The sequence below is a fragment of the Eulemur rufifrons genome, chromosome 17 (assembly GCF_041146395.1).
Source record: "Eulemur rufifrons isolate Redbay chromosome 17, OSU_ERuf_1, whole genome shotgun sequence".
NCBI classification, from domain to species: Eukaryota; Metazoa; Chordata; class Mammalia; order Primates; family Lemuridae; genus Eulemur; species Eulemur rufifrons.
The window spans coordinates 93,151,472-93,165,326 of NC_090999.1; positions in this window are offsets into that span (position 1 = coordinate 93,151,472).

Here is a 13,855-nt window from a genome sequence, read left to right on the forward strand (position 1 = left end):
AAATGGCCATTTAGAAATATTTTGACTACTTAGAAACATTTTGATTCAATTAGGTGAGATAATTATGTAAAACAAAAAAGAGTAGTTGAATAAAATATTAATAGTGACATAATTATTTTGCCAATTTTTAAGTCTGATGCTCGTTAATTAAATTGTGAATATTTATGGGACATTTTATTTAAAGAATAGAGGAGTGGATGATATGGATGAATGAATCAAAGCCAATTAGTATAGTGGGGAAGAGTTAAGGCTACTTCCTAGCAGCATGATTTTAATATCTCTGCCTCATTTTCCCCATTTATAAAATGGGAATAATAGTACCTACTTCATAGGACTATTGTGACCAGTAAAGTAGAAAAGTCATTTAAAGGGCATGACCCAGTGTTGGCAGATAGACCCAGAAGGAATCAGCCGTTGCACAAGATGAAATAACTGTGGGATCAGATTTGAATCCATGTTTTCTTCTTCCCTGCTTGATGTTACTTTGGAGAGCATATGACTATTTATTACTAAGGACGTTGCCATAGACAAAGTCAACAACCCCTGACATTTGAACTTGATACGAATATGATTATTATCCTATTTAAAAGTTCACTAATTTTGGTTATAAATATAATCTCACCCTAGATCTTACAGTGTTCAAACAAGAACTACCTAACCTCTAAACCAAAAACTAAATAAAAATGTAAAGATGCTAAATGTACTCATGCGGCTATGTGTTCATGCTTCATGTGGCTTGTTAATGGGTTTCTTAGAGTCTGCTGGAATAAAGTCAAGATACTGGGTTTCTTAGAGTCTGCTGGAATAACGTCAAGATACTGAGTTTGATCCCATTTGGGTCAGTTAAGTCTGCTTTAGTACATGTTTACCTAAGTCATGTTTGGCTTGTCAGCTTGCAAAGGCCTGGTTTCAGAAGGAACAGTCGTAAGTTAAGGGGATGATAGCTAAGAGGGTATGGGAAGGGATTCAGTCCTAATTATGCTAGGTTACTTCAATAATAGCAAATTCATGCACAAAAGAGAGTATAAAGTGATATGTTCATCTAGAAGCACAAATACTTTTTAAGACATACTGAAAAAGAAAGAAAGAAAGAAATAAAAAAGAAAGAAAGGAAGAAAGAAAGAAAAGAAAGTAAGGAAGGAAGGGAAAGAAAGAAAGGAAGGTTAATTTCAGTTTGTTATATGTTCATATTCACCCCTTTAAAAAAAGGTGTAAAGTAAATATTCAAATAATCTCAAAAACCCATTCTAACTTCCTCTTTGTTCCAGTTGTTTTCATTAGCTTTAGTTCTCCAGATAAGAACACATATTGGGCCTGCTTCATATTTCTGTAATCTTTTCAGGAGGTCAGGAACTCAGTCTCCTGCTATGGCCTTCTTTATTCATAAGATAAGATGGAGATTATCTTCTCACCTGGAGGGCAGTGACAAAACTCTGGTGTAATTTCGAATCTCTTCTAATCTTTTCATCTGCTTGGATTAAAGAAGATTCCTGTTAATGCTCCATTTCTTTGATCTTTTATTTGAAGGTTCCAGTTTGATAAGTTGGTCTGCAACATTACTGTTTCTTCTCTAGCACCTTAACTTTTTCTTTGGTCTTTTGTTGAACTGAATTATCTAAATTTTGGAGTTAGGAAGAATAAAGGCAATTTCTTCAATGTAAAGGGCTTCAGGGTCTCAGAAATGTAATTTAAATTTAATATGATCTTCCATTCTAAAGGAAAAAATAATATATCCATCTTTGCTGTGAACTGTGCATAGAACACGCTTGTATCCTCGCTTTCCTTGCTTGCTAAGTGCATGCTGGAGAGAAGTGATTTATGATGCACCCTCCTTCTCTCAGTCTCTCCCAGCCTATTTGATTTTACTATCCAAGCATTAGACCCTTCCCAACAGATATGATGGAGCTGGTATTGGTAGTCTCTCCCAGCAGGGGCTGTCTTTGATGTTTTATTAAGCATATGATTTAGTATCTCTTCCACTGATTTACTAAGGAAAGTAAGAAATAAGAACCTTAGGCTGGTAACAATATCCAAATGGTTACCTTTAAGGAATTGCTTTAAATGTGTTAGTTTTCAGAATAGTGAGACCTCCACTAAGAGTATTTTCCCGTTATCAAACATATGTCCAGACTGGAAGAGGGCTCTATAATAAAAAAATACTATTTGAAGAAAGTTTAGGCAGGAAAAGTGGTCGTTGTCCGAGTGCGTGCATGTGCGCGCGTCTGTGTGTGTGTGTGTGTGTGTGTGTAAATTTACAAATTCTTTCCCCTGGTTAAAAAACAAAACAGTGATGACAACTTGGACTAGATTCTGGCAACCCTGAAGAAGACATAGAGATTGATCAGTGTTGCAAGCTTTTCTTCCTTCCTGTATGGTCCTAGTAATCATTGTTTCTGAACACTAGAAAATAGAATGCCAGATGTTTATCACTGCATAGTGCTTTGAAGGACACTACAAGGAATGCTGACATTTTGGATCTTGGGACCTTGTTATGCTTGAAGCTTAACTGGTGGAACATCAACATTCTTTGCTTTCTCTTTGCAAAATATTTGCTGTAAAGTGTAAATAAAGAAAGGGGAGTATTTCTTCACATTGCTATGCTAAAACATCTGGCATCTGGGGCTGTGTTTATCCCCTTCTGCACTGCAGGCAGTGCAGGCAGACTCCTTCAAAGCAGTCTGGATTTTTCTTTCACCTCCTTGAATGTCCAAAAAGTAACTTTTATGTTTTTCTTAGGAAGACGATTTTGTCCAGCATATGGAGCATCTCAAATACTTGGGCCAAAAACCAAATCACTAAAAAGGGAAGTTCTCCAATTTATCTTACAGCACACCTGCTTAGATCCCAAGGGCTCCGGATCACTTATGGCTCCATCTCCACCTACATTCTCAAAAGATAAGATTCAAAAATAACACAGTGCTTTGGACCATGATCTCACTTTAACATGTATTTCCACCTTGTCTGTTCCAAACAATATGATTACAGAGAATCATACAATATGATAAAGTAAATAAATAAGAACTCAGAGACGAAATTGAGTAGGAAATGGAATGGAAAATGAATAGACAATAAGGGTGGGGAAACAAAAAAAAAAGCTTAATACACAAAATTCATGATGTATGCTCACAATAGGTAAGTCACAAATTTGGCTCTGAATTTCCTAGCAAACAGGTCAAAAAGAGAACAGAATTAATTATATGCATGAGTTTCAACATCAAGAAAGAAAAACAAACCACCTGTTCAGGAGAAGTTCTCTGTCTTCCCAATATAGAGAACTACGAGAATATTTTTCTGTGTGCGTTCACAAAGGTTCAGAACATGTTGATTTGGGGGAAGAGTATTTTCAATATCATTCTTTCTATGAGTATAGCAGTGGCTTTCACAGAGCTGTTGCAGTAATCCTTAAAGTGGGTCCAAGAAGTTTCTCCAAAGCAAAGTTCCAAAAAAGGAATACTAAAGTGTCATCTGAGAACACACATTGCTGGTGGTCTCACTGAATCCAAGGTTACATTTTCGTTACTGACTGCTTAGCCTTAAGAGAAATTTTCATAAATATCCATTCATGCATCTGTTTAACAAAAAAATACTTGTTAAGCACTGGCTATGTGCCAACCATTGTTCCCAGAGCTGGAGATGTAGCAAAAACAGACAAATCTTTGTTTACGTGTAGCTTAAATCCTAGTGAGGATGGGAGAAACAAATAATTAAAAAGTAAACAAATACAGACAATAATTTTAAAGAGTTACAGTGATTATGCTGAGAAAAAAAATTAAACAGAGTAATGGTAAAAACAGGGACTACTTTTGATATGTTGGTCAGGAGGTGCCTCTCTGAGGCAGTGACAGTTGAGCGGAGTGAACGCTAAGGAGCCACGCCGAAGTCTGGGACCCCCGGCGGGCCTGGCGGAGTGAGCGCTGAGTGCCAGCGGCAGGAGGCGGCCTGAGCTGGCCTGCCCGAGGGGCTCGTGGGACCAGACTGGAGTGAACAAGCGGGATGGCAGCAGGAACGCCCTGAGCCTACATGGCTCATTGCAAATTGGGAAAGGACTCACCAAGCACTTGAAATCCATCATTTGGTAATTATTGTAGCACCATATAAATATGGTAATTAATAGGCTGGCATTGTTATGTCAGAAGAAGACCTTTGCTGATACATGTTGGCAAATTGTCACAGTAAGTATAGACACGTATGATGTCATGTGATTCACATTGTTTGCTATTATAGAAATACTGCAGCAATATTTTGGGAACAATCACAGTCAGCAGAGGCTCACACTTGACATGGCAGTCAAAGTCAAACAACGCACCTTCCTATTGTGGAAGTAGACTCACTAATTTCAGTGTGGCTAAAACATTCTGACACAGATCTTTTGTGTCTGCCAGATGCACGCTGATCAGGTTCAGAGGGGCAGGAATTCTTTCAGGTGCCACGAAGCCCCTTGAGGCACTGTATTAGAGAGAGATGGGTTATTAAATTATCACTAGAACTGTAAATCATCTCTACAAGTTTTTAAATATGGGCAATTTATGCCCTTGTCCTTGCAGGATTTGAAAATTATTGCAAGAAATAGGAATATAGCTCCTAACTAGAAAATCTCTAGTTGAGTTATGCAGCAGTTTGCCGAGATGCGGAAAACATCGAGTACGATGACGGCGCTGGAGATAAAATGTAACGGAGGAGAGATGAAAGCTGTAAGTCACAACTCGGGAGTCTTGAGTGAGTCCTAATGTTAAAAGACAACATCTTTCAATATTCTATTAATTGCTATAAAGGATGTTTAGAAATGGTAGAATTTGCTAGGAAAATATAATAAATGCCCTTTTAGATGAAAGTGACAGAGCTTCTAAGACTTGCAACATCTTGGAAACAGCTGTCACATCTTTTTTTTTTTTTCATATTTTCTTAATTAGCATCATTGTGACATCAGCGATAGCTGCCAATAAATTATCATTAAAAATATTCATTTAATACTTGAGGATTCCAGAAAAAAAAAGCTAGTGTTTAAATCTGGAAGCCAAAACAAACCAATATATTCTTTAATAATAATTTGTACAATATTATATTTCCTTATCCTATGTGCCATATAGTAAGTTAATTAATAGGTAATAGGAGGAGAAAAGGTTCTTAAAAATGACAAAATTACTTCTACTCACGTACTATTGATAATTTTCTATGGACTTGCTGTTAAGCTTGAGTAAATGTTTTATCCATCTGCTTGATATTATATCTTCTGTCCTTTAGTTCAGCTTGAAAAGATGACAAGAACCATATCCCAAAGAGTTCTCAGTCTTTCACAGATGAATACAAACTTACAGTTTGGTACCTATTCATGTTCAAGCTTTCTTTCCTTTTAAGAATGGGTGAATCAACATAAATCCATTCTTCCCACTCACCTCTCCTTTGCCACATGAATTTCATCAGCTTATGTGAAAGATTGACAGGACTGGGTATGGGGAAATTACATATCAAGGCCTGTCAAGTCCAGTCATGTGCCACATAATGACCTTTCATCAAGAAGGGCTGACGGCCACCTATGCAAGCGTGGTCCCCTAAGATGACAATGGAGCTGAAACACTCCTGTCTCCTGGATGTCAAAGCTGCTGTAAGGTCAAAGTAGGACGCATTACTCCCTTGTTTGGGGTGATGCTGGTGTAAACAAATCTACTGCCCTGCCGGTCATATAAAATTATAGAACAAACAACTATGTACAGAACAGAATACTTGACAATAATAAGCAAGTACATTACTGGTTTATGTATTTACTATACTTTTATTGTTACATAAAAGTTATATAAAAATAACTTTTTATTGTTATTTTAGAGTGTACTCTACTTATAAAAGAAAAACAAAGTTAACCAAAAGAGCCCCAGGCAGGGCCTTCGGGAGGCACTGTAGAAGAAGGCATTGTGGTCTTAGATGGCAGCCCCATGATGTTCCTGCCCCTGAAGGCCTTCCAGTGGGACAAGATGTGGAGGTGAAAGACAGTGATACTGATCATCCTGACCTAAGCTAATGCGCACGTTTGTGTCTTAGTTTTTAACAAAAAATGTTTAAAAAGTTTTAAAAAACAACAAAATTTAAAAATAGCAAGAAACTTATAAAATCAGGATATAAAGAAAGAAAATATTGTTTATAAAGTAAAAATGTCACAGTAAAAACTAAGGTTAATTTGTTACTGAAGAAAGCAAAATATTTTTATAAATTTAATGTAGCCTAACTGTATAGTACACTACAATAATGTATAGGAACGTCCTCGGCCTTCACATTCACTCACCACCCAATCACTGACTCACCCAGAGCAACTTCCAGTCTGGCAAGCTCCATTCGTGGCAAGTGCCCTGTCTTTTATCATTTACACTGTATTTTTACTCTACCTTTTCCATGTTTAGATGCACAAATACATACCATCATGTTGCAATTGCCTACTGTATTCAGTATGGTAACATGCTATTGTGGAGGTCAAGGCCCTTGGCCCCCGGAGGTTCATTGAAAATCACTGACATAAGGCAGATTAATTAATAGGAGAAAATGCATGCAGATTTATTTAACGTATGCACACAGGAGCCTTCAGAATGAAAACCCAGATACAGGGGATATTGTCCATTTTTATACTTAGGTTCCACAAGCATATAGATAGCCACGCAGAAATATAATGGACAAAAAAGGTAAGATCTACTGCGAATACACTGAGTCGGGAACCCAGCACGGCCCGTCTGTCTGGATTCATTGTCGCCTTTCTGAGCAGCGTCCTCCCTTCCGGGGGTGGGGCAGGGCCCTCTCTGGAATGGGGGTCTTATGATCTACAGGCAAACAAGGTAGTCAGATAATTCCTTTATGGTCCGTTTTTACACAGAATAAGTTTAGGCTTTATGGCTGGCTTTTGGGAAAAGCAGTTCTGGTTTCTATGGCTCACCTTGGGGAAGAAGGATTCTAGTTTCTATGGCCAGCCTCGGGGGAGAGTGGGACTGACAGATAGGAGGACAAGGGAAGGGCAGAGAAAAACTTGTGCTCCTGAGGATGCTTCTGGGGCCTTCATTTTGGGGTAATTTTTTCTGAGCCTCAACTCTGTACAGGTGTGTCGTCTAGGAGCAACAGGCTATACCACCCAGCCTGGGTGTGTCGAGACTATGCCATGTGGATTTGTGTGAGCACACTCTATGATGCTCTCACGGTGATGAAATTGCCTAATGACGCATTTCTCAGATTCTATCCCCGTCATTGGCGATGCATGACTGTGCCTTCTTGAACACACAAATTAGGTCATTAGTTGGGAAAATATTAGTTGCTCTATCAGCAAAGAGTACTACAAGTCCATTCATAGTACTCAGAATTTTTCACACTAACACAACCCTATCCTCATTCTGGGTTTGAAGATCCACCCTACACTAAAAATTCTTTGCTTTGCTGGCGTTGGGCACAGCTTATTTCTAGGATGTCTAGACAGTGACTCTCCTGTCCCTACTGCAGCAAGGTAGGCAGAGATGTGGCAGTTGTTCAGTTCCTCGCACCGGTGGAGAAAACTGTCCTGAGTTGCTCCTTCAGATTCACAAGCAAATGCTCACTTTGCTTAAAAGCTGTGTAGACCTCACTAGGTAGTGAGATACCAAGATTAACATAAAACAGCATAATTTCCTGTTTAGCATAGTTATGCCAAAGAACATAATAATCTCATTCTCCATACTATTCTGGAACAATACTGAGCAAGTTTTAAAGATTTGTAGTATTCAGGGGCTTTGTGTTACCTCCAAAAAGAAAGGAGAACTTCTCCAGAAGAATGAAAATGCTTCATAGATGAAACGACCCCCAGCAACACCTAAGGCGGCAGCAGCGCTCCCTCTGCCGCCCCGCTGGGCCCCTGCGTGCACCGTCTCCTTCTCCAGCACGAGCTCCTGTGGACCGTTTGTCATCGTCACCACTCCGCAGCACCGAGGTTCAGAAATGTGCGGTGACTGGCCCAGGCTCACACAGCTAGGAAGCGGCGCGTGTGATCTCGTGCGCTGCTGCCCGCCCCTCACCGTCCCCTCCAGCCCGGCCGTGTGCGCAGCGCAGCGCGGGGTGGGACGGGCTGAGATACAGTATCAATGAACACAAAAGGAAGGCGGTAGCTACTTTCCAAAACTAATACAGCTGGTCTTGGAGATAATTTTGTCTGTATCCTGCTGATTATTTAGGGAGAAAAATCAAAACTGACAAAAAATGTGGTTTTCTACATTTTGTCAAAGCGATTCACCTCCAGTTCACTTTTAAATGATCTTTTGTCCTTTCCAAAATATTCAAATGCCGTGGAAGGAGGAAAACAGAAAGTATGAATGTGAAAGTTTATGTAGACTATAACAAAAAAACTTTCAAGATGAAAAATAATTAATTTATTTAGTAATGCATTTGTGATGAATTATGAAAAGAACTAAAGAGAAATTTGGCCATGGGGGCAAAAATACACAACCTAATTGAAAGCATCCTCTTCACTCTCTCGGCCTTATTTATGCCTTTCACACCGTAGAGGCCGAGTCTGGACGCGGACGGTGTAAATGTTTTAGACAACACGACGCTCACAGCCTTGCTCCTCTGCGCCCCGCTCTCCCCTGCGTGGTCGGGGAACAAGGTTCACCGGCAACGCGCTCAGGGGTAATTCTGGCGCCGGAACATCGTCTGTGCTCAGACAGCATCCAGTGAGTGAATTCATGATAGCATGCTTAAAGTGAGTAAATCATATCAGAGCCATTTTCTGAAAAGCAATTAATTACATTTAAGAATGGAACAAGATCATTTCTAAAGTTATGAAGAAAGGATCATAACAGGTTATATATTGTTATTCATTGTGTGTAAACAATACAAAAGCCATCTATATGGTAAAAAAATATTACTGCCATCCCCCTGTCCCCTACACAAGGTGACTGATTGAATAGGTCATGGTTATTCACTTCAGTCAGAGCATATTCTTCCCAAGACTTAAGAAACTTCAAGAACATAAGGCAGGTAAGAAAGATCCAGAGGATCTTTGTTTTAAATCCTGCATGAATTATGACTACGTTGAAATTCAACATGCCTCTCCTGACCAGGATAGTCTAAAAACTATTCATTTTGCAGATGAAAGAGGACTGGCATTATTAGTTTTGTTTTATTGGCCTTATAAATGGTAAGAAGCTTGAGGGCATCACCGGGTGGACATTTGTTGGCTGCCTCCCCTCATCCGTCTCCCAGCCCCTTTCTCAGCTTGACTCTGCATCTCCCAGCGTGTGGCTGAGCCCTGGCCATGGTGGTTCAGGAGCAGGCACATGGCACATGCCAGCCCAGTGAGGGCCGGGAGACGCAGTCCTGTGATCTGGGACTGGGGTATCCGGGAAGTAGACATTCTCATTTCCCACTGGAAATGAACAAGCTCTTAACATGAAGAGCTTCTAGACAATATTTTGTTCAAAAGGGATACCCAGCCTGAGAATGGAGCCACCACCAAGAAATACAAACCTATAAATGGGGAGAGAGAAGCCAGATTTTTGGTGATGTCACTGAGCTAGCAGATCAAACCAAAGCTTGTACTTGTTTCCGTAAGATAGGCCAGAGAATTCCCTTTATTTTTAAAGACATTTTGACATGGCTGGAGTGTTAATTGCAACAGAAAGGATGGAAATTGATGCACGGATATATTTTTTATTAGGCAGTGCCTTACACACAGTAAGTTAAATAATGGAAAGTTCCTGAAGCATGTCCTCTCAAACTTTAATACCGAATATTTTGAAATGATGCCTTTCTTGTTTTATCATTGCTATTTTGGGACATCTGAGGTATTATTTTATCTAAGATCGACGAGAGTACTGAAAACTCTTCCAAATTGCTTGCTGAATAGATTTACACTTAACCTATGAACTACTTATTTCCTTGGAGATCTGTAAAGCAGATTCTTTTCTTAAATGTTTCATTTGTAATCTGTGAGGCTTCCTCCTTCAGGCTAGCCTGTGGATTTACTAACAAGGGAAACAAATTCCTTTTACATGTCTTGAACTATCATTCGTTTTGAGAAGAACTTAAACTACCGTTATAGTCATTTCTCAGAATATTAAAAAAAAATAGATATATTCGTTTAGGCATATTCATGCTTACTATCTTCACACCGATTTTTAAGTCCTGCCAGGAAGTGCCAGACTCCCTCCTTCCCCTCCCGCTGAGCCACAGGCAGGGCGTGTGGCAGAACCGCACGAGCTCCCGCCAACGCGCATCCCCAGCTGCTCAGGGCTCTCTGGATTGACTACCAACTAATGAATCAGCTAAATCATGCTATTATTTATGGCTCCAGAGAGAAGTTACACTCCCCCCAAAAGCTAATATTTTTTAACTTTAGCCTACCCTAAAACTTTGTGTTAAGTAGTTCTTTTTACTTTGAATTGGCAGAAGGACTAAGGAATACTAGCACTTGTTGAATGCTTACTCAGTGTCAGGTGCTATGATGTATATTATTTCATTTCAGTCTTATAAAGACCATATGAATTATAGATCATCTTTATTTTACAGTTTAGGAGATAGACTTAGCTTAAGTAATATGTCATAGCTGATAAGGATAGGAATAATACTAAACTGATGATGATGGTGATGATGATGATGATATAAGAACTGGACTCCTTTGCCACTGACTAGCCCCAGCTCACGTTTTAGTTTACCATTCTGCCTTTCTGGGAAATGGTTGTCATAATTTTATAAGGCTGATTCTAAGTGGTTTTTTTTAGCTGCAACAGATTGTTGGTCAAAGTAGAAAGTAAAAGCCCATGTATGTCAGATAGCATGCCTTTAAATCATAAATAATTTGCCATGTGTCAATGTCGTAAAAAAAAGAATTCATTGATAGATAAATCTTTAAAATTCCAAGAAGACATTGGGAATTGTTTGATCAATCCTTTCATTTTTACAGATGAAGCAGCAGAACATCTAGACCCACAGTCACAGAATTACTAATCTGAAACCACTGGAACTGGGAACAGGTTGCCCTGGCTTGATATTTCATACTCTTATTCGATTCCAGAAATAAATTAATGTTATAATAAAATGAATTACAAGGGATTAGAGAAGGAAGAAGGGACTTATTGGGAGAAAGCCATAATAGTTAAATCCAAGTAAAAATTAAGTTACTCAACTGATAATTTAATATGTTCATGGCTTATGAAGAAACAAAATTTTTATTAATAAGGAGAAAAAAATAGATTCAACATAGTGTTTGGCATTTATCATTTGCTACTCCTACATTCATTATTAAGAACTGCAATATGATATAGGCACAGCCACTTCATTCTGTTTAAAAAAAAATCGGGGAGAAAAGCAAAAAAATAAAATAAAATAAAACTCTGGGGGCAAAGTGGAGATATAGTGCTAGCACAAAAAAAGAAGAGACAAAATGGATTATGAAAAATGGTAAATGAAGTAAAAGAACAAACTCAGAAGCAAATTATAATTGCTTCTATATATTATAACATTTTCTTAAACATTTTGTTGGCACTTTTCAGGGAGCAAAAGGACATAGCTGGAAATCACTCCACACGTTAACATAACCGTCAGCTTCATCAAAAGTGCCATGGTCTTTAGCCGTGTGTGGCGTCATTATACAAGCCCAGAAGGCACCGTTCACACAGACTGCATGAGAATGTCACACCATACAGCTGGTCACTGCATGACCCACTCAGCTGTACGTGGCTTCCCTCTCCGATGAAAGCTATTGGCTAGTTGATCGTATCACCAGCGTTGTATCCTATAACAGTAAATAAGTACTTTCTTCTTATTTTCCAAGATGTGGTTTTGAGATACATTGTACTTTTCTTACAAAAATATAAAAAAGATGGCTCTGAGAAAGGAATTTTCCTAAAGGACTAAGCAAGACTCCCATATGTCCTGAAGCTTGTTACCTGCTATGTTGACATACACAAAGTTCCAGATCTAGACAAATGGAGAGTAAGATTTATTTTGAGAGGATCTGTGTTACCTTAAACATACGGCACAAAATGCTTTCTTAAAAGGTCATCCTTTAAATATCTGATTGTCACACTGTGAACCCTCACTCACTGGTGACCAGCGGCAGTTACTACACCTAAATCAATAGCGAGGAAGGGTAACCACCTGAAAGTCTTAAGAAAGAAATGGAGAAACTTGCAGTTTCTAACCTCGGGGCTGACCCCAACATGGTGTGTGGTCCTGAGAAAGCCATTTAACCTCTTGATGTCTCAGATTCCCTTTAGAGCTTCAAATTTCAGGGGGGTGAAGTGAGGATAGGGTTTTGTAATTATCTCTCTTAAGACCCGGGAATGCTATAAGAATGAATGAATATTTTCTAAAAGCAGAATAAAATTAAGTTTTCAATAGGAAAATATTTTGGCTAAGAGTTCTGTGTGGAGTGGTGGATAAGGGAGTCTGAGCTATTTTTAGATTTTGATGTCAAATTACTTTTAGTTTTTTCTTTCACAGAGGACAATGTAATATGTTTGTGGGTTAAGAAGACACCCAATTTTTTTAATAAGGAGAAAAAAATGGATTCAACACAGCTTTCAGTATATGAACATTTGTTATTCCCATATCCATTATGGAAACTGCAATATGATAAAGCACATTTCTCTCTTGTGTGGCATATAGAAATGTATCAGCAAACAGAATGTGTTTCCACACGCTAAAAAGTCACTTGATACAAGACGAGTAAGACACATTTCTAGTATCTAAACAGTCTGAAGGTATTTTCAGCACTTCTGGGCCCAATGGTTAAAAATGATTTTGTATCTATAATTATTACATATAAAATACAGATATTCTAACATATACAAACACCTTTGGACACTTTCATCTTTAGAGTTCTGCACTGTGGGTCCTAGGAATAGTTTCAAAATATAGCTAACATTAAAGATAATTACTATTCATTGAGTAGCTAATATATATTTAGTCATTTAACATTTGAACTAATTCATTTTATTGCTTTACAAATGGGAGAGGAAGAGAATGCACACCGCAAGGCTAGCTGAGAAGCGATTTTACAAGCCCAGGCCAGAGGCTGTGAGGTGGAGGTGGTTGTAATATCAGTTTCAGAAGTGAGGAGACTGAGGCACAGATAGGTTAAGTCACTTGACAAATGCCGGTGGAGGGCGAGGATGGGCTTGGCGGTAGAATTGTGGACTATACAGGAGATGGCACATCATGGTTCCACCATAAGAGCAAAGGTCAGTGTTGAATCTCAGCAGAGAAAACAAAGTTGGAGAGTCAGGGCTTTAGGAAATACATTACACAAAATGAATTTAGAACTCGCTCTTCGAGCTAATCACCAGGCAATCCAAGTTAGGACATACCCATGACCCTGGAGCACTTGCTCCAACTGTGGCAACGCTGGGGAAAGAGAAATAGAAATCCACAGTCCCGGCCACACGGCTAGAAATCCAGGTCCGTGAGTATCTGCCTATCCCGTTTTGTGAGGTTTGTCTGACTGTGGGACTTACATTCAAATGAAATATTCACTGGAGGCCTTTTATCGGCCAAGACCTGTGCTATGCCCCGGGGATGCTAACATGACTGATCTACAGCTCAGGTGTACAGGGAGTGTCCAACCTGGAAACGTAGCCTGATGTGTACACAAAGGCCCATGACAGCAGGTGGGAAGTACTCTATAGGATACTTGAACAGATGGCGTGGGAGCCCAGGTGAAGACAATTAATCATGCTGAGAGTCAGAAGACAGGTAAATGTTGGTGAATGGGGATGCCAAGCGGAAGGGAAGACTCCAGGATGAGGATGGACATAAATTAACTGGATGTGGTTGACTCTGGGTGTGGCGAGTGGGTATAACCATAAATCCAGAAGCAAAGGGGAGAATCATAGATGAAGTTACGTGGGGGCTAGAA